General features: G+C 42.8%; 1 protein-coding gene across 4 annotated transcripts in view; it reads right to left on the minus strand.

Moving 5' to 3' along the window:
* Positions 1-19,606, minus strand: part of NAV2 (neuron navigator 2) — a 390,109-nt gene that overhangs the window by 157,711 nt on the left and 212,792 nt on the right. The window lies entirely within an intron of this gene.

Below are 19,606 nucleotides of genomic sequence, written 5' to 3' on the forward strand. Positions count from 1 at the left end.
TGCACTGAGTGTGTTGAAGAAATTTCCATTTCCACCCAAGTCTTTTTTTTGCATTTTCTCTTTGACATTTTTTCTTCATAGCTCGTATTGAGCAAGTTTAAAGATTCTTTTCCTGAAAACACTCAGCCAAGTGACTTCATTGTGAGGAAATCCCTTTGTAATATTACCAAAGAAACCTTTCAAGACCCTAAAAATCCACCAACTAGAATAAATTCCACCTCACAGCTTAAACAGGCCTGCTAAATTGCTTTCAATCTCTTCCTTAAACTTCTAATTGTTGGGCTCAATTTCAAAATGTGTTATCTGAAAACTAAGCACACAAAGCAGTGAAAAGTTTCCCTAACTGGCATTCAGTACTACTCATCACACTCCAGCACAACTTATCACCAGATAACCTACAAAAGCTTTCCATGCTAGGTCATCAAGAAGAGCTAACTTACTCGATTAGGAATTTCTGCTTATGAATTAAATAATGTTTTCTGTTCTTCATACAGGACAAAATTTTAAATGTAAGACTTTTTTTACTTTTCATTAAGAAATAAGGTAAAAAGAATAAAATACCTTCATTTTTCCTCTTCAATCTCTAAATATTAAGGCTCACTCCTCCTCTGAGGGGTGTCTAGCATATTAGAAATACATTCATCCCAACTCAGTCTACCAGTGAGCAGGTGTAAAATCCAAGTGTTTTCCAGAGCAAGAGCCATCCCAACATTCCACAGACCCCACAAATCCCTGTGCTGAGGAAAAATGCCTCACACCAGCGTGGGAGTCACTGACCTGCAGGGACAAATCCACACAACAGTGTTCAGTCCCCAGAAGCCCTCTCTGCACTGCCCACAAACTGTAATTTCCCTCCACTGCTACTGAGAGAGGGAAAGAAAAGAGCACGAGGGGAGTTCCATTCCCAGCCTTTAGGGAAGCAGAAGGAAGTGATGAGCATTACAATCAGATTCTGTCTGCTGGCAAAACACTGTTGAAACAAAACATGGGTCGTTCCCCTTCCAGAAACTCTGAGCAACTCCTCATGTCACAGAACCACAGGGTGGCTTGGATTGGAAGGGACATTAAAGCTCATCCAGCCCCACCCCCTGCCATGGGCAGGGACACCTTCCACTATCCCAGGTTGCTCCAAGCCCCGTCCAGCCTGGCTTTGGACACTCCCAGGGCTGGAGCAGCCACAGCTTCTCTGGGCAACCTGTGCCAGGGCCTACCCACCCTCGCAGCCAGGAATTCCTTCCCTGTATCTAATCTACACCCATCCTCTTCAGTTTAAAGCCTCCCCCCGTAACCGAGGGAGACGGGTTTTGGACCTGAGAGACGACTCCACAAGAGTCAGCAGCAACAGGCCCCTTTACTCATCCACACACACACTAATATACATCTTTAAGACTGTAACCTTCCGCAGGTGATGACACTTTGGCACTGATTATTGGCTAATAATGCTGTTTACATTACAAAGCCTCTCATAATTGGCTGACCATGCACATCTGCTGAGAAAGTGCAGCCATTTCTGATTTCATTCATTAGTTCTTAAGGCTGCAGCACACTGATTTACATAGGCAGTTCAGCATATAGCTTGCTTTTTAGGTGAAATACCATATGAAATTCCAACACCTCCCCCACCCCGTTGTCCCATCACTCCAAGCTCTCATCCAAAATCCCTCTCCACATCTCTTGGAGCACACTTATGTACTGGGAGGTGCCAAAAGTCTTCCCAGAGCCTTCTCTTCTCCAGGCTGGACCACCCCAACTTCAAGAGAGGTGTTCCAGCCCTCTGAGCATGTTCATGGACTCCTCTGCACTCGCTCCAGGGGGACCACATCCTTCTCATGGTGATCCCCAGAGCTGATCACTGCAGACCCCTCAATTACTGACTGATAGGGCTGAGCACAGCCACAGCTATGAATTGCAGGAGCATCTTAAGGCTTGCTTTTTCCATACGATGATGATGTTCCCCCTCATGGGAGTCAAAAAGCAATTGCCCATCCTAAGGATCAAATATTTGCCATGAGAGACAGAGGAACCTGGATATAATACAAGGATTGTAATTTCACATTCCTCTTTCTGATTCAGTGTTAACATGATAAAATGAAGAACAAAGATTTGAACTAGAGTTATTCTGGTTAAAAGTCTTCTTTAAAAAAAAAAATAAAATAAAAAAACCCCAACCCTGTAAAATACTACTGGCAGCAGCCATGAACAAATCACTTAACATTTGAAACATGTGTCCCTATTTTACACCATTCATCCTTTACTTTCCTCTTTGGAGCAGTGGGACGTGCATTTCCTAAGGCAACAGCACGGATTTGAACAGAAAAATACACTGCAACACCTCAGTAAAAATAAAAACAGGGCTGAAAAACATCTCAATGAAATAAAGGCTGAGCACGTGAGTGATTTCCCCAGCTGAGCAATAAAAGGGGCAAGAAACCCCCACTGCACAAACCAGATACTGTCTCCCTTTGCTCCTTTTACAAGAAAACATTTCCCTCACCAGGAAGATACTTTAAAAGATCCAACAACTTCAAGGAACTAGGACGGACTTAACCTACTTCTCTGCCACGTGGTTTCAGCTTATCTACAAGTAAAGGACATATGAGGAAACAGGTTGTGAACTACTCACCGTGCAAGGTTCCACACACCCCTGCCCCGTTCCTGCAATCTGCCTGACAAGAGACTTATCAAACACAATAACCACATTTCTTTTCATGGCAGGGCAAAAATGAACGTCCTAATTCATCACGGAATGACTTCCAGAAAATTTAAGATTATACTTTGATGCTTCAGTTCCATCCTGGATCGTTTCCATTATGCAGATCCAGCCCTGGATCAGCCCCAAAGCTAGAACAGGAGCAGACCCCTTCTGGCAGAGCCTGAAATCACAGACACGGAGAGACCTTGAGAGCTGCTCAGGATTGATTTTTAAGTCAAATAACAGCATGAGAATGCACGGCTGGCATTGCAAAACTGCTATTCCCGTGCCTGTTCCCTACTGCCCTAATTCCTCTTCCATCCAGGAACATCATCCCTTATATTCATACCCTGTAAATAAACACTGCATCAAAGAAATCCCTAACTCCCTCCAATCCTGGTAAAGGAGACAACTTGAAAGAAACCAAATACCCACTGCCTGATTCACTGTCTCTGATAACACATAAAGAAACTCCTTCTGATGGCAAATTATTCTTGTACACCCCACTCTGTGTGCTCAGGTCAGCCTGTGTTTGGTATCTGAACCACAAGCAGAGCTTTTATGCTTATTATAAAACATTCCACTAAATGCACACCAGCATGGAGGAAATATTTGTTTCTGGGGTATTTAAGGGGGTAGAATATTATTTCATGCCACTGATTGATGGGCAAAGCCTTTTGCAGAGAAATACAGACACAATAGACCTGTTCTTCTCTTAAAACATTATTATATGGCATTATTTTGCAATATGCATAACATGCAGATTATTGCTGCTTTTAAACTGACTGGGCTATATATTTACAAGCTCTGCAGCATTCTCATGGACACAGTATTATCCAGCTTTATTGCAACAGCTCTTTGTGATCACTGCTGATTTTTAGGGCATACATTAAGCTAATCATGGAAACTTTCCAGGATGTTTTCAAAACCTGTTTGGTGCAAGTCTTTGTAATGTGCTACACAAATACGATTCCAATGTTTCTTTTCCTTTTCCACACAAACAAGTGAAAAAAATATAATTGTACAATGGCTGCTATTTCTAGACACATAAAATGTGTTTCAAGGCACACAGTGTTTTCAAATGTTCAAAACCAGGTAAATAATTGGGAAAACAATAATAAAACAAGTAGGAAAACACTGCTGAGAAACTTTCCATTTTCCTATCTCTGCACATGAATTCTGAGTGTTCCTCAGGTATTTTCAACAAATGGGCTACAAAGGCATGTTTGAATAGTCACATAAAAATTACCTGAGCAGTTGTCCAATTAAATATTTAAAAATCTTGTGATATATTTGACCCATTAGAACCCAAGACATATTGCCTTATTATATATATCAGTGTGGGCTTTTAAAACTTTTCAGTGATTTCACACAGTATGAAAATTACTGAAACAGCTTCATTATTTTAGCTGGAAAAATCAAGTGAATGTCGTGATTTGGGCATTATCACCATAAGCAGATCTTTGTATCCAGGTCAGTTTAATGTTTAACTTGGGTCTAAATTGCTGCTTTTGTTAAAGGTGGACTCAGCTGTTTAGTAGCTTTTTTTTCTCAGTAGTATATGATCTAAGGAATCCAATTATCTGGGAACAAATTAAAAACAAAGGTGAAAGACTTTTTTCCTTCTCTTTTTTCCTCTTTCCCTTCAATCCATCGGATTTGAATTAAGAGTGTTACAGGTAAGTGTTGATTTTGGAAATATTCAGGACATCATGAGTTAGAGCTGAAACATTAGTGCCAAAAAACCCCCAAACTAAAGGTTCTGAGTGCTGTTTATAAAGCACAGGGCTGAACACAGTCTTCCATCAAAAAGATGGAAGAATTTTCAGTCTGCAGGGCTGTACTCCTCTGTCCCCACAGCCAGCCAAACCCAGGGTGCAGAGCATGGGGAACTCTGGAGAGCAGATCCTCTCCACATCTCAAAAGGAGACCCAGAATACCCACAGGGCTGCAATCAGGTTAAGGAGTCAGGTATTACCATGTACTCCAGAGTTTCCTTTAAACAGAATTTAAATGTCACTCCTGCATGGGAAAGGAAGAACTCCCCAGTGTTTCTGTCTCTGCACTGGTATTGTGAAACACACTCATGGAAAGGAAAGGGTTCATACGAAACTGCTTGAAAAGAATGTATCTCTTCTATGCAACTAAGTAGAAACCATGCCTGAATCTCTTCCTCATTACTCATTTCCACACACACAAATCTAATTATAAGAAACGCCCAAGTAAATTTTGAAACCTTTTGTTCCTTCCCTTTACCATGTCAGTTCCTTACTAATCAGACTCCGATTGCTTCCTTTCAATAATTATCATGAATCAGGCTCTGGTGAATTTGGGAAAGGCTGAAGAGGATCTTTTTGACATCATGTAGCATAATTACAGCAGAGCAAGGCTTTCTTTCCGTGATTGAACAGCAGGGTTAGTCACATCGATGAGCTCACGTGCCAGAACAGCCCCCACAACGCAGCGCCTGTGCTGCTGCTGACCACAGCACACTCCTGCTGAAGGTCACAGCGTGCAAAAAACCACCCCAAACCCTAAAAATAGACACAACATACCCAGATGATCCCGAGGGGAATGCCTGCAGTCACAACAATGTGATGGGGGCAGGTCATCAGATAACTCTTTGCTGCCCAATGGAATGGGCCTTGCACATGCAGAGTCACAAAATACATCGTGGCCAGCTGGCCCAGGGCAGTGACCCTTCCCCTGGACTCTGCCGTGGGGAGGCCACACCTTGAGTGTTGTGTTCAGTTCTGGGCCCCTTAGGTCAGGAAAGAGATTGAGGGGCTGGAGCGGGGCCAGAGAAGAGCAACGAGGCTGGAGAAGGGACTGGAGCACAAGTGCTGTGGGGAGAGGCTGAGGGAGCTGGGGGTGTTTAGCCTGGAGAAGAGGAGGCTCAGAGGTGACCTCAGCACTGTCTGGAACTCCCTGAAGGGAAGTTCTGGCCAGGTGGGGGTTGGTCTCTTCTCCCAGGCACTCAGCAATAGGACAGGGGGGCTCAAGTTCTGCCAGGGGAAATTTTAGTTGGATCTCAGAAAAAAATTCTTTCCAGAGAGAGTGCTCAGGCATTGGAATGGGCTGCCCAGAGAGGGGGTGGATTCCCCATCCCTGGAGGTTTTTAAACAGGGATTGGCCGTGGCACTGAGTGCCATGATCTGGTAAAGGGACTGGAGTTGGACCAAGGGTTGGACTTGATGATCTCGGAGGTCTTTTCCAACCCAATCCATTCTATGATTCTATGAAATCCTGATTTTGGACTGGCAACATTAATTGCAGTCTCCTGCTGAGCTCAGCTACAGCCCAACACAATGATCTCATGAACAGATACCACACTGCAAAGCCCAGAGATGAACAGCTACAGCCACAGGTTTGGCTGAAAACCTCATCCCTCTGCAGCACCTCTGGCTCCAAGGGGGCACAAGAAGGATAAAGCCTATTTTCAAAGTGCACAGAGATTATGTTCCTGACAATAATATGGCTGGTATTTTGCCAAGTTATTGGGAAAACGACAACTCAAGAGCACATGGTGAAAAAAAAAAAAGCCAAAAAACCCCACCAATCTTAACCAATCAAAAAAGTCAAGTTTAACAGTATTTGTCACAGAGCTTTTTTTAAGGTCTTACAATGTGTGGCTTCTTAAATCCTGTAGAAGTCTGTATCTGTACATCTGTACCATGACACAAATCCCACTAAAAGCATAGTACTGACTCTTCCAGAATGAATAAAGGTTTGCATTGCTATACAAAAGACTTCCATGGGTTTTTTCCCCAATATAAGTTCTTGTAAGACAAAAAAGCCAAGAGGTTTAAAAAGCAGGACATGAGATAGATAACGTGTGCCTACATTTCTCTGTGATAAAGCAAAAGTAATAGTGGGCTTTGAGGAAAGAGGTCTGGCTGCTCCTTTTCTTTAAGGATACAGCTCAGGGTATGTGGACAGCAGCACACAAGGCAACAATACATGGTCTTTGGGGATGCCTGTGAGTCCTCAGAGATCCCAGCTCAGAGGGAGAGGAGGACACATGAGGAGGCAGTGAAAGGCTTCCTCTTCTGCTCTGAGACACTAGAAACATCCTGAAACCCAACACAGGACACTGGAAATTTGTTTGCTCCATCCTACCAGCACCTTGGCACCAACACCAGGAAAAAAACAAGGGAGGAAACCACCAGAAACTCCAAGCCTGAGGTGATGCTGGGCTGGACTGCAGGTGGATCCCCTCCAGTAGAGAGGTGAGACAGCCAAGTGACCTCCCTGGAAGGAATCCACACACAGGTCAGGCTGGATGGGGCTTGGAGCAACCTGGTCTAGTGGAAGGTGTCCCTGCCCATGGCAGGGGTTGGAACGAGCTGGTCTTTATGTCTCCTCTGACCCACACCCCTCTAAGGTTCTGTGAGGTGCAGTCCCCCAAAAGTAGCTGTCACACACACACACACATACACCTACTAATGACTATCTAATATGATGCCAGTAAAATACTCTCCATCACCTGAAAGTGCTGCAACTTTTGAGTTAATAACTATTGAGCCTGCAGCAGTAACCAGCTAAGTTCTCACTTTTGTGAAAACACACAGGCAACTTTACTTCTTATTATTATTTCTTGAGAGAACTAAACTAAATGATTTATTCTACCCAGATGAGCAAGTGTTTGTTGGAACTGCTTGAATTATTACCCAGTTGGTGGGAGGGATTCTGCTAAACATTACATTTTCCTGGATGTTTATGCACATTAATTACCTTTTTGAATTTAAATAGATAAATGGGCAATTCAAACACCACTGGGACTACTCACTTCTCTCTCCTTAAAGCCTCATTCCCGGCAGAGCGAGGAGGGCTATTCTCATGCATATGACGATTATTCAAAAGCAAGGGCTGACTCGCAGCACACAGAGCCAAGCACATGTGTCAATTTTAGCACACTGCCTTTCCCAGGAATAAAACCCTGGGCTACCTACACTTCAGGCAGCCACTGCTGCCTCTGAGTTTCAGAGCAAATCTTTGGTGGACTTTAAACAATCACCATCCCTTCATTGTGTAGCTGGAACCCTTCTTACTCTCACCCTACTGAATATTTTACTGTATTTAATATAAAAGAGGAGAAAAGACGTATTTACTTTCCCCCTCCCCAACTGCACAGTTTCTGAACCTCATCACTGGCAGGTGCTGCCTACACAGAGGGGAAATATTTCTCCCCAAATCCCAGCAGAAGGTGAAGCGAGGACGGTGACTGTGCTGGCCCCTGGCACGCTCCGCTCTCAGTGCTCCCATTATCTCCATCTTCCATGCACAAATCCCTGTCAGGCTGGAGCCACACACTATGCCAAGCAGGTGGCCACTCGCTTATTCCCCTTTGAATAAATAGATAAAGAAAGAAAGAAAGAAAGAATCAAGTCCTGAATAGAATTGAGATTGCATTCACACCTGCATCAATTCCTTCACTATCCCAAAGTGAAAGAGAGTTTAGTTTGCTGAGCTTCGACAAAACCCATTCCAAGTCACAGTCAACAAATTAAAATTTGCCTCAGAGAACAAAAGAAGCAAAAGTCCTAATTTTTTCGTCAGTGTTCTCTAAAAAGTCACCTCAAGCACACAGAAAAATTATTTTCAAGTATCGCAGTTCTTATACACAAAATAAACCCATTTACATCTACAACTACACACAAACAGCGACAGAAAAGGGCTTATCTGAAAAGGTGATACACATCTACTCCGAAGAGAAAGCACAGAAAATCTGAAGCAGCTGCAGAAGAAAGGGAACAAAAATAATATAAAACCACTTCTGAGGCTGAAGTTAGTTACTGTTCAACAGCACCATGATGGAGGAGCCAAGAGCTGCTTACTGTTTTATAATGGTCACAGGAAAATTTACTTCTCCCACGAACAGGGACCTGGAAGCTCGTACTACTTATTGGCATATTTAAGGTGAACTGCTCGAGTCCAGCTCGCTCTTCCTTCTCAGGGGACTGCAGTTCAATGAATATATATATGTGCTGGCACATGGGGCTTGGGTGGTTAATTTTAGCTGAAGTCACACATGCACAGTGCTCAGATTTCTTATACTCTCACATTTTGCAATTCCCACCCTCCTGCAGCTCCTCCCTTGCACTCCCAGTGCTCCCTTCCCTTACTACTGTCTGTAACAGGGAATTTCAATGGTTGACACCAGTTTCAAACAGGACCGCTGTATTTTATAGCACAATCCTGAATAACAAAGCTATTCACAGCAAGCATAAAGTTCTGCAGGTCTTTTGTGTTAGACACTGTAGGCATTAAAAGACAATTATTAAAGAAATTATTGGGGCCTGGTTTTATTGTTTTGTGGGGTTTTGTTTGTTTTATTTTTACACAATCAGGAGACTTTTAGCTATTATAGAGACAACCCCCTTTATCCAGATGCTCCCCATGTCTGTGGAAATTTATGCTCTGAATGGAAATCCAAAATTTCACAAGACCAAACAATCCAGACATATCCCTTTTTTGAACTCTGGAGCATTCACAATAACAATCAATGTCTGAAAACTTTATCCATCACAAATGCAAGCTAAAAAGCTGAACGAGACCTGGAACAGACAGCAAGGGCTGCCTGCCCTCTGGCAGGACCCATCATGTGCAAGGCAGCCCTAATGCCATGGTCTGACCATGCTGCTGGCTCTGCTCAAAAATACAGAGCACTGGCACTTGTACACAGCTTGGCTGGAATTTTTTACAGTAAAAAAACCCAACACAGCCAGTGCTGCCAAGGTGAGAAGCACTGGCTGCTTTGCCTCCCCTCTTGCCAAGCTGAAGGACAGATGTATGACAGTTTAGCTGTCCAGTTTTCAAAGCCACACTCCTGCCAGAGCAAAATCCAGGCAGCACTTTAAACTCCACTACTCAGCGTGGTCAGTTCCCAGAACTCAATGAAGTCTTGGCACACATGGCCTGTGACAGTAAAAAAAAAAAATCTCTTCTAAACTTTTCTAATGAAGACAGACTCACTTTCTCTATTTGAAAAAGGTGTGAGAGGCTGTTCCAAACAGCTGCTGTAATTTCCTTGGTATTTTTCACCTGGGGTCACAAATCTGTGTGTTTGCAGCATCATCTCCTCTGGGCAGGAAGCCACGGCCGCAGGAGGGATCAAAACAGATGAACCATCACTGCTGGATCGGCCTCTGAGAAACACAGGGGAAGGAAAAGATTCCAAGAGATAATAATCTGAAGAGGGCTGGAAATGGAATCTGATTTGCCATGTAGTATTCTAAGCACAAACTCCCTCTTCTATTCCATTTTCTCTTGATTGCTTAGAGGATTAGTTCATCAAAACAAGATTCACAGCTGTGAAGCAACTCCAGTTGAAAGTAAAATTGGTTTCTAAGACACACCATACTGAACCTTTTTAACTGCTAGCAATGGATGAAGATGAAAGTTCTCCAAATACTGAGGCCGGGAACATTGCAAAAGCTTTTCCTAATTTTTAACAAAATCACTTTGCTATGGGGATTCGGGAATTACAGAAACTGGCCTTGGTCTTGTCTGAGAGACCAAGTTCTATCCCTCTTCTAGCCAAGAAGGTCCAGCCAACAGTCCCTTTTGGGTCTGCTTAGTGCCTGATTGACAAACACAAGGCTTCCAAACCAGGGGCTGGGTAGGTTCAGTCCACACCAACACTGCAGTCACCAACCAAATATCCTCCTCTCCCGTGAACAGAACATCTAATGCCACTCAGAAACCAGTAAATCATCTGAACTACCTTTCTCACTCTGTCAAAGGTAATGTGGTTCAGTGTCCAAGGTTTTGCACAGGAGGCAATGCTTGCCAAGACCTGGAACAACATCAAGCAATAATATGCAACTAACACATGCATGAAAAATCACTGCCACCAAGTCATGAGGGCCAGCGACCCACTCCTCACCTCTCTGCCAAGCAAAAGCAATGCAAAAGCTGCAGATGGAAGGAACAAGAGGAGGAGGAAACAAGAATCAAACTGGAGGAAGGACCTGACCACACGACTGCTTCAACCTGCTCAGTTCTCAATTACTCAGTGCACATTTAACTTGTCTGAACAGGATTGCTGTACTGAAGTGGGTAGCTAAATAATTACATATTAATTCCATTATTTCTAAAGTTTATTGATGGTAAGAGCAAGAAGGAGAAGGAGCCAATCATCTTTCCAAAAAGTTTTTGTACATTCTACCCATGCTTCTATTTCTAAAGCTCTTCTAGTGCTCCTCCTGCTCTGGGGCACTGTCAGAAATGGGACAGTTGGCTGGACAAATCTTAGGTGTGACCTACTTTTGAAAGACCTATTTTTATTTTAAGCTGCATTTTTAAGATAGTGAAAAATACTTTGTGACAGCTGAGCATTAATTTGTGTGGCAAAGACTCCATCCCAAAGTTGCACAAAAAGACTAAGAATCTCAGAAGGGTCCAGCATCCCATCAGGTCCAGACTGTCACAAGAGCTCAACTTCCACGTAGCCATCAAAATGAACAATTTTTCAGAAAACTTTAGATACTTTTTAAAAATTTAAACAAGTGCTAGAGATCTCCAGCATTTTTACAGTCTGGTCTTCATTTCTCAGTAGGGAAAAAGGAAGATACTCACCTATTTGCAGCCCACACAGGTGTCTGGTTCTAAATGTTTTGCTAATGAGATCTTGAGATATAATCCTTGCATTTGAAAATACTAAGAATGGTTTAAACACAGGTGGCAGCATTTTGGGGTTTGTCATTCACTACTTTGCTACACAGTCCAGAGACCAGGCAGAAAGCTTTCTGTGCACCCTGGGATCACCAGGGGTTTGCCATATTTTAAAGGAAATAAGGTCATCTTTATAAATTGTCCCTGCTGAGCAGTTACCAAATAATACAAGTTTGTTTCTCCTTTATTTTCCCCAGACAAAAAAAACTAAAGTGCTGAATTAATTTCCACAAACATAACAAACCTAATCTAATGGTCCTGCAGTTGGCCATCTGTTTCACAGATACAAATCTAACTGAATTTTCTACTGACTGGTAACTTTCTACATTAAATTAAACTGTCAATGCTGACCCTGCTTCCAGCTTAGATCCTCCTGCTGCCATTTAAAGGGCTGGGAGTGCTTTCTGTATCATGATCTATATGCCAATTACATAGAGGACAACTGGTCAGAATTGAAGCTACACACTTGGCACCAGACCAGATTAAAGGGGCAGAGAAGGGCAGTGTCCCCAGCTGTGGTGCAGCCTAAGGGAAGATAGTAAAGAAGTTCTAGAGTGCAGATGTTGTAGCAAAAACTTTAGTTCCCCTTTCCCCACCACAGTCTGTCACAAAGACTTTTGCAACCAAATTCCTTGAACATTTTATGAGTTATTTAAGAAATACTCCTACTGGGAAAGAGCAACCCTCTGTACCAAGGTTTAGTTTTAGCAGTATATTTTAAAAAAACCAGTATTTTTATCCCTAAAGGCCATTTACAGACATGCTGGTCAAGACCTCAGTTATCAATTCACTGTCTTTGGGAAGAAGAATAATCCTCTGCAAGATGCAAGAGGAAAATGCTGCTTCTTCACTTCCCACTGACCTTATGTCTCGTTGGGGAAGGAGGCAGGGGATGCTGGTGTGGGCACTGCTGGAGGCAGAATGCTCACAGAAAACCATCAGCCTGATCTGCAGTGGCAAATCCTGTGCTCCTAATTAGAGAGGGTCACTAAAGTGACACCAGCCCATGTTCCCGTCGATCTGGCAATTAAAATCAGTGCTGTAGGGTTTGACTAAAAGTTCTGACACTGAACTTCTGATATAGCCTTCTCAAAAAAAAAATCCAGTAAAGCAAAACTTACAGCAGACTAGAATTAATAATTTAAACCTGTATTTTATGGTAGATGAAGGAATGACAGTACAGGCACAATTCTCAGGAGCACAGGAGGTTTGGGCATCTCTGCCAGGGAGCTCCCTCTTGTAGCCATGGGCCACTTGAAGGACTTCTGCACCTGCCTGAGAAAATCATTCAGGCAAAAGAAAGAACTTCTGCACTGCTCCTGAGGCTTTCTTCAGAAATATATACAGCACAGTCCTTTAATAGAACTGTCACGAGGCAGATCAACTGCACATTTCATCTATTTAAAGAGAAAGAGTTTTAACATCAAGACATTTAATGGGAATTTCCAACTCTTGAGCAGCATGACCTACCAGGCTAAGACTCCATCATCAGTTCCTTATGCTCTCTGTTGATTCATCCCTTTTAAAATGCAGATGGTTGAAATACTTGCACTATTATTAATACTCCTTTAACAATTACATGGCAGCAAGGAGGCTGATCAAAAGGCTCTGGAAAATTGAAAAGCACAAGGCAATGACAGCAGGCTGTCCTCCCGGGGCCTCCATCCTCCCATTCCAGTGTAATTTTATGCACACCTACACAATCCTTTTCTCTGCTTGACATCCTGCTTTTAGTTTCCCATTTGGTCCTGCTTTTGTCTGAACACCTACACCAAGGAAAGCATCACTCCAGCAAACTCACATTCCTAAAATTAGCTCAGCAAAAGGTTTAAAGAGAAGGAAAATCATACGGAATTGTCAGGGAATAAACTCCTGTTACTAATCCTTGTGGTTATTTCACTGGGGTCCACAGATATCAAACATTTGACTTTTTAAAAAAAAAAACAACTTTGTAATCTCTTAGTTTTCCTTCAGACAAGAACATCCCCTTTGATCCATGCTATAGATGTGGTCAGATGTTCCCACAGGATGCAGATGAAAGCTCATCTATGTATGAAACTAAGCATGGTTTAAAGTAACATCAGATAAGAGTGGTGGCTTGGCAGCAGATAAAATCAGAGCAATTTACTGGTAATCATTGGGGAGGACAGAACCTGCAGGCTCAGAAACAAGGCTTGGGACAGCAGCAAAATCAGTTATTCTTTTTTGCCTGGAGCAAGGGTTGGAGGAATGTAGAACAAAGAGCAAAGAGAAAAAGGGGAGGGGGAAGAGCCTTATGCATGCATGTGTAATTTTGATTCAGAAATTAACCACAGAGATACTAATATTGAGAGAGGACGAAGGAAAAAAAGAAGAAAGAGCTGTCAGGACTGGTTGTCTCTTCTGCTAAAACACAACTGATATTTATAGCATTACTTGTCCAGGTCATTGTCAACTACAGTTCAATCTGTAAAATCTTAAACCTTTAGAAATAGGGAAAAAAAAGAAATTAGAACAGGGAAAAACTAAAGTTGCAATAGTTGTTGTAGCACCATGTTGAGATTTTGGGTTACAGGCCACTTCTTTGCAAAGGGCAGGCTAAGAGCACTATCTAAAACCCAGAATTGTGCCAGATTAATTAAGCCATGGGCAGATGGTTGAGCTGTGAATTAAAACTACTACTGAAACAACCTAAAAGAAAAAGGCAGGTCACCGTTTGGGTTTGGGGCGTTTTGTTTGTTTGTGGCTTTGTGTTTTGGGGTTTTAATTCAAACAGTGGCAATTCTATCGCTGAATTTCCTCGTGGTGTCATTTGCGTTTAACACTTTTTTGGCAATACTTCTGTTGCAAGTTTTGTTCCTGCAATCTCACAGTGATTAGGATGTCATGAATTACTCATTTTTATCTCTCCAAATAACTTCCCGGTTATCTCCTGCAGGTTTCCTCCTGAGCCACCCCAGCTGGATTCCTGAGTGCTTGCCAAACCCCTTCCACTCCTGATTGCAGGTGGCACTGGGACACACAGGGCAGCCCAAGCAAAATGACAGATCCTTTCAGGGAACAGAGCCTGGTGATGCTCTGGGAGAATCAGGAGAGCAGATTTAGGCACCTGACCCTGAGTGTTGGTTCTGGGCCGGCACCATCAGGGCTCGGACAGGGACATCAGCTTAAGGAGGGGAGTGGCACTTCCAGGCATGAATTAAAGGAGTGCAGCCTTGTCCCTGCCACAGCAGCTCTGACACAAAGGCCAATGAAGGAAAAGCATCTTCCTGACCTGTACGGGAGCTGACAAAGGCAGCAGCTGCTCTGCTCCACAGGGCAAATGAACATCCACAGCAGGCAAAGGGAAAAATGGACCCTTATGGAAATCAGGGTCACTTAGAATCACAGAATCATAGAATGGATTGGGTTGGAAAAGACCTCAGAGATCACCAAGTCCAACCCTTGGTCCTACTCCAGTCCCTTTACCAGATCATGGCACTCAGTGTCAAGGCCAATCTCAGGTTAAAAACCTCCAGGGATGAGGAATCCACCCCCTCTCTGGGCAGCCCATTCCAATGCCTGAGCACTCTCTCTGCAAAGAATTTCTACCTGATCTCCAACTTCAATTTCCCCTGGCAAAGCTTGAGCCCCCTTGTTCTATTGCTGAGTGCCTGGGAGAAGAGACCAACCCCCAGCTGGCTGGAACTTCCCTTCAGGTAGTTCTAGACAGTGCTGAGGTCACCTGTGAGCCTCCTCTTGGAGGAGGCTCTGGCCCCATTGCTACCTAAGAGACCCGAAGAAGAAGCTAAAGCAGAGCACAACTTAAGTTTTATGCATAGGAAGCCCAGAGACTCATTCAGAAGAGGTGTTTGTGGAGAGCATGAGGGAACACCAGGAACTGACACCTCCTGGTAAGCTGGTACAGTAGTGCCTTCAGAAGAAACACATCTCCTTACTGTGATTCAGAAGTTCCTGGAGGATTTGAAGGATGGATGCGTGTTTTGACACAGGTCATTATGTCCTCGAGCATCATTTTATTAGTGCACAAAAGAAAAATTTATGACTACTACTACACCACAGCTGAGCAAAGAAATAATTATTGAGTATGAACAATCTAAGGCAATAACTCGTGGTAACTGGGATTACCTGAAAACTAAACAATCTTAGATACTGAGATCGTAAGCAGAAATAAAAAAACAAAAACAAGAGTGGTATAAAATATGGCACGGAATACTGCTGATATTTAGTACCTTAAATCAGACATAAATCTTCTTGATATTTGGCACCTTAAATCAGACTTAACCCTTCCTGATATTTGGCACCTTAAATCAGACTTAACCCTTCCTGATATTTGGCACCTTAAATCAGACTTAACCCTTCTCCACCAACTCAGGAGCTCATTAAGCCAACCCACTGTGCAAAGGAGATGCTTTTAGCACTTGCCTGCTGTATAATGAGCAAAATCTACGTGCTGACATTTGTCCAGTGTTTTGCAAACCGATAATGCAGATAATAAACTCTTAGCAACACATCCTGCACTGAACATTTACAGACAATAAATCTGCATTTAGCACATCTGTTTCTGCAGTTTCACATTATCAATTTATCCTTTTAGAATAACTGGTAGTAAACAGCACATTATTCTGTCTGAATGAGTTTGTTTTTGCAGTGTTTTAAACATTTGTGTCTGTTCAGTGTGATCCTTTACGTTTACTCCTTATATAAACTACAACAAGACAATTCTTTGATGAAGGATAAGGGAGGGCTTGGCACATCCTTCATGGACACCTGCTTTGCTCTGAGGGTATTTTATCCTCCCAACTCTCTGCAGATGCTTGTCCCAAAAAGCAAACATCCCAAAGATAGGATCAGCAGCCTGATATGTCCATCATAAAAGTATTGAATAGCCCTGAGACCGGCCTGTAACCCCAAGAAGGATTAAACACAATTAACCTCACTAAAGCAGATGTCTAACAAAGTAATAACCCATAACTTTTATATGGGGTTAAAATTTCCCTCTCCTTTTCTCCGCCTAGCAAATGATCCACGGCCCCCAAATGTATCAGATGCTCCTTTCCCTTATTCTCTAATCAGTCAATTAATTGGCAATCACTTGTCAGGAAAAAAAAACCAACAAAAAAAAACCAACAAAAAAGCTTGTTGAACAAATGTCAGAGAACATTAAATTAACCAGTCAAAGATCAGCAATGAACAGCTGACACCAAACTGAACCCAACACATGGCCCCACTCACGTTATTGTTAAACACACATAGCCAATCATTCTGTATTCAAAATTACATTAAGGGATCTTTATTTCATAAAACAAAAATGTTTGCTTGTGGACAGTCAGCCTAACAATAAGTACCTTCATAAAAAACAAGCTATTGCTTTCATGCAGTGTGGATTAAAGGCACTGTTTTACCTCTGAGTAAAAACTAAACTTATTATGCATTTTCTCTTTAGCTCCAAGGGACGCTCAATATATTTCTGTGTTAATCTCACCAGAGGGCCTCCCAAGCACCCATCCAAGCCTGCATTAAATTTCTTGCCTGCTTCATAGTGTCAGGTTGGTTCCCTGCATGAGGAAATAAGTGATGTCCTATGCCCTCATTACCTCCAGGCTTCAAAACAGATTTTCGTACACACATCTATGAAAAAACAGTTGAAGGTACCACCTTAAACAGGTCTTCTCATGTGGAAGTGGCCACCATTCCTCACGTGAGGAGATACAGCTCAAAACCACTAAATGGCTGAGGGTCATCCCAGTGATCCACCCTGGAGAGCCCAAGGGAGGATGTGGGAGAGGTAACAAGTTCCCAAGGGCCCACAACTCTCATGTGAACATCACCTGGGCTTAGCAGTGCAGGTAGGTCCCAAAATGAGCCCCTGATTACAGCACCTTTACACTTGTTTCTCCCAGAACAATTACTTCAGAGTGTGCCACCAACACCCATGCCACGTGTCTCCCCCCAAGAGCACGTGCCTTCTGCACCCTTAGAAGCATAGAATGGATTGGGTTGGAAAAGACCTCCGAGATCATCAAGTCCAACCCCTGGTCCAACTCCAGTCCCTTTACCAGATCATGGCACTCAGTGCCACGGCCAAGCTCAGGTTAAAAACCTCCAGGGATGGGGAATCCACCCCCTCTCTGGGCAGCCCATTCCAATCCCTGAGCACTCTCTCTGCAAAGAATTTCCTTCTGATCTCCAACTTCAATTTCCCCTGGCAAAGCTTGAGCCCATCGTGCCCCCTTGTCCTACTGATGTATCTGCCTGTACAGGGCCAGCCCAGGAGCAACCCAGCAGTCTCTGTGGAGTTCAACAAGGAGGTCCCTTGCTATGGACCTGAGTATGAACAGCATTGGGCCCAGCAACTGATGACTCCAGAACACAAAAAAATCACACACCAAGCAATATAAATGCATTAAAGAAAGTGAGAGGTCCAGTGGGTTTCTCTCCTGGCAGCAAAGCCCATTCTGTGCTGTCGATCAGTTAGGGACAGGTTATCTGGGGATAGAGATAGAGCTGGATGTGGATGTGAGGGAAGGGCTCCCAGTTAATACATCCATTCTCTCTGAACAAATTAAAAAGCCAACCAGACAGTATGTGCAATATTTTAAACACAGGGTGTTGAAAGGACAGGAAAAGAACCATATTTACAAGAGACTAAGGTGCCCAGCATGGCAGGTGTATTTCCTCCTCTTCCTTGAAAAGAACTTTTTCAGCACTGAGTAAATCTTGTTACTTGTCTCTGTGCCTGTCACCCCTCCCACACCTTGTCTTATTTACATAATAAATCTTAGACATGTTTGTACTACACACCTCCAGGACAAGAGCTGCCACTTTGTGCTTCAGCAGCACCTCATACAACATGCTTGTGATCTGGGCAAATTCACCCAGGCAATCTTCTCAACACTGAAATAATATTTCTCAAAAGGCCACAAATTTGCCTCCTAAATCCACATTTAGTCATGGAAATAAAATGGCTTTACAAAAGGTCAGAACAGACTAATTCTTCCCAAGACATCTCATCCTTAGAAATGGAAGTACCTTGTATTGAGCTTCTCTTACAGTAAATTTTCCACTGCAGTGTCTTAAATCAAAAGCAATTAATGTACAGCTCTACCTTCTGAATTCTAAAACACATATCCCAGGTATGGGTTTGGAAGCCTCTGACAAAACCAAGCCAGAATTCAGGTAGGTCTTTTTTGACCTCTGCTGAATCCAGTGGTGTCAAATTCTAAGCCCATATTATTTCCCTGCACTTTGGTCATAAAAAGAAACCTCCAAAGATTTCTTAAAAAAAAAAAAGGAAACAGCCCTTACATCAAATCTCTGAATGCAAAGCATGAGAAAATCAACTGGCTTTACATGGCCCAGCTGTTCCACAGGGGATCACCAACCACATCCCAAGGTAGGCACAAAGGTGAGATGCCAGGACAGGGATTCCAATCCATTAATTGAAACCAGATACTCAGGAGTGCTCTGGAAAGTTCTCTCGTACTTCATTGTAAAAGATACTGATAAAAAACATACACAACAACTGCTTAGTTCAGAAGCCTCATTAAAGTACAATACCCTTCCACACCAGAATCATTTTCCCTTCTCCACATTAACTACCTTAAAGAAAAATTTAACAGAAATTATGTAGGGTCGTGATCCTTAGACAACAAGATTAGGATCATTACAACAAAACTGGTAACTGCCCAGATAATCTATAAGGAATTTACATATATTTGGTATATATATATATATATATATATATATATATATATATAGTCATTTCAGAATGAAAAAGTAGATCCATTATAACAATAAACAAGCATAGTTGGAGTGAGACTTTTCAGGCAGAAAGGTGACACATAAAACATCTGAGCAGTCACACCCTCACCATGATGATCCTAATCACAGACTGCCTGGTAAAAAAAAAGGCAAGTACTGGTTGACTGAGAGACTCAGTGCTTACTCACATGTAAAATTCTTAAATTATAATTAAGACACATTAAAAGCCTTGTACAGTGCCCTGGCAAGACTTCACCTGAAACAGTCTACAGAGTTTTTGCTACCTACGTTCAAGGAGGAGGAGGAATTCAGGCTGGAAGAAAACTACCTGGGAAACGAAGAAAAAGACCCTCAAAAATAAAACTCTAAGGAACAGGTCTATTTAAACTTCAGAGTAAGACATTCCTTGCCCAAGAACACGGGGGAAGAGGAGCAGAGCAGCTGCCAGACGTACTGGCAGCAAACCCTCAAATGCACAGAACAGGCTCTGTGTGT

Source organism: Pithys albifrons, chromosome 6 (assembly GCF_047495875.1).
Source record: "Pithys albifrons albifrons isolate INPA30051 chromosome 6, PitAlb_v1, whole genome shotgun sequence".
Lineage (NCBI taxonomy): Eukaryota > Metazoa > Chordata > Aves > Passeriformes > Thamnophilidae > Pithys > Pithys albifrons.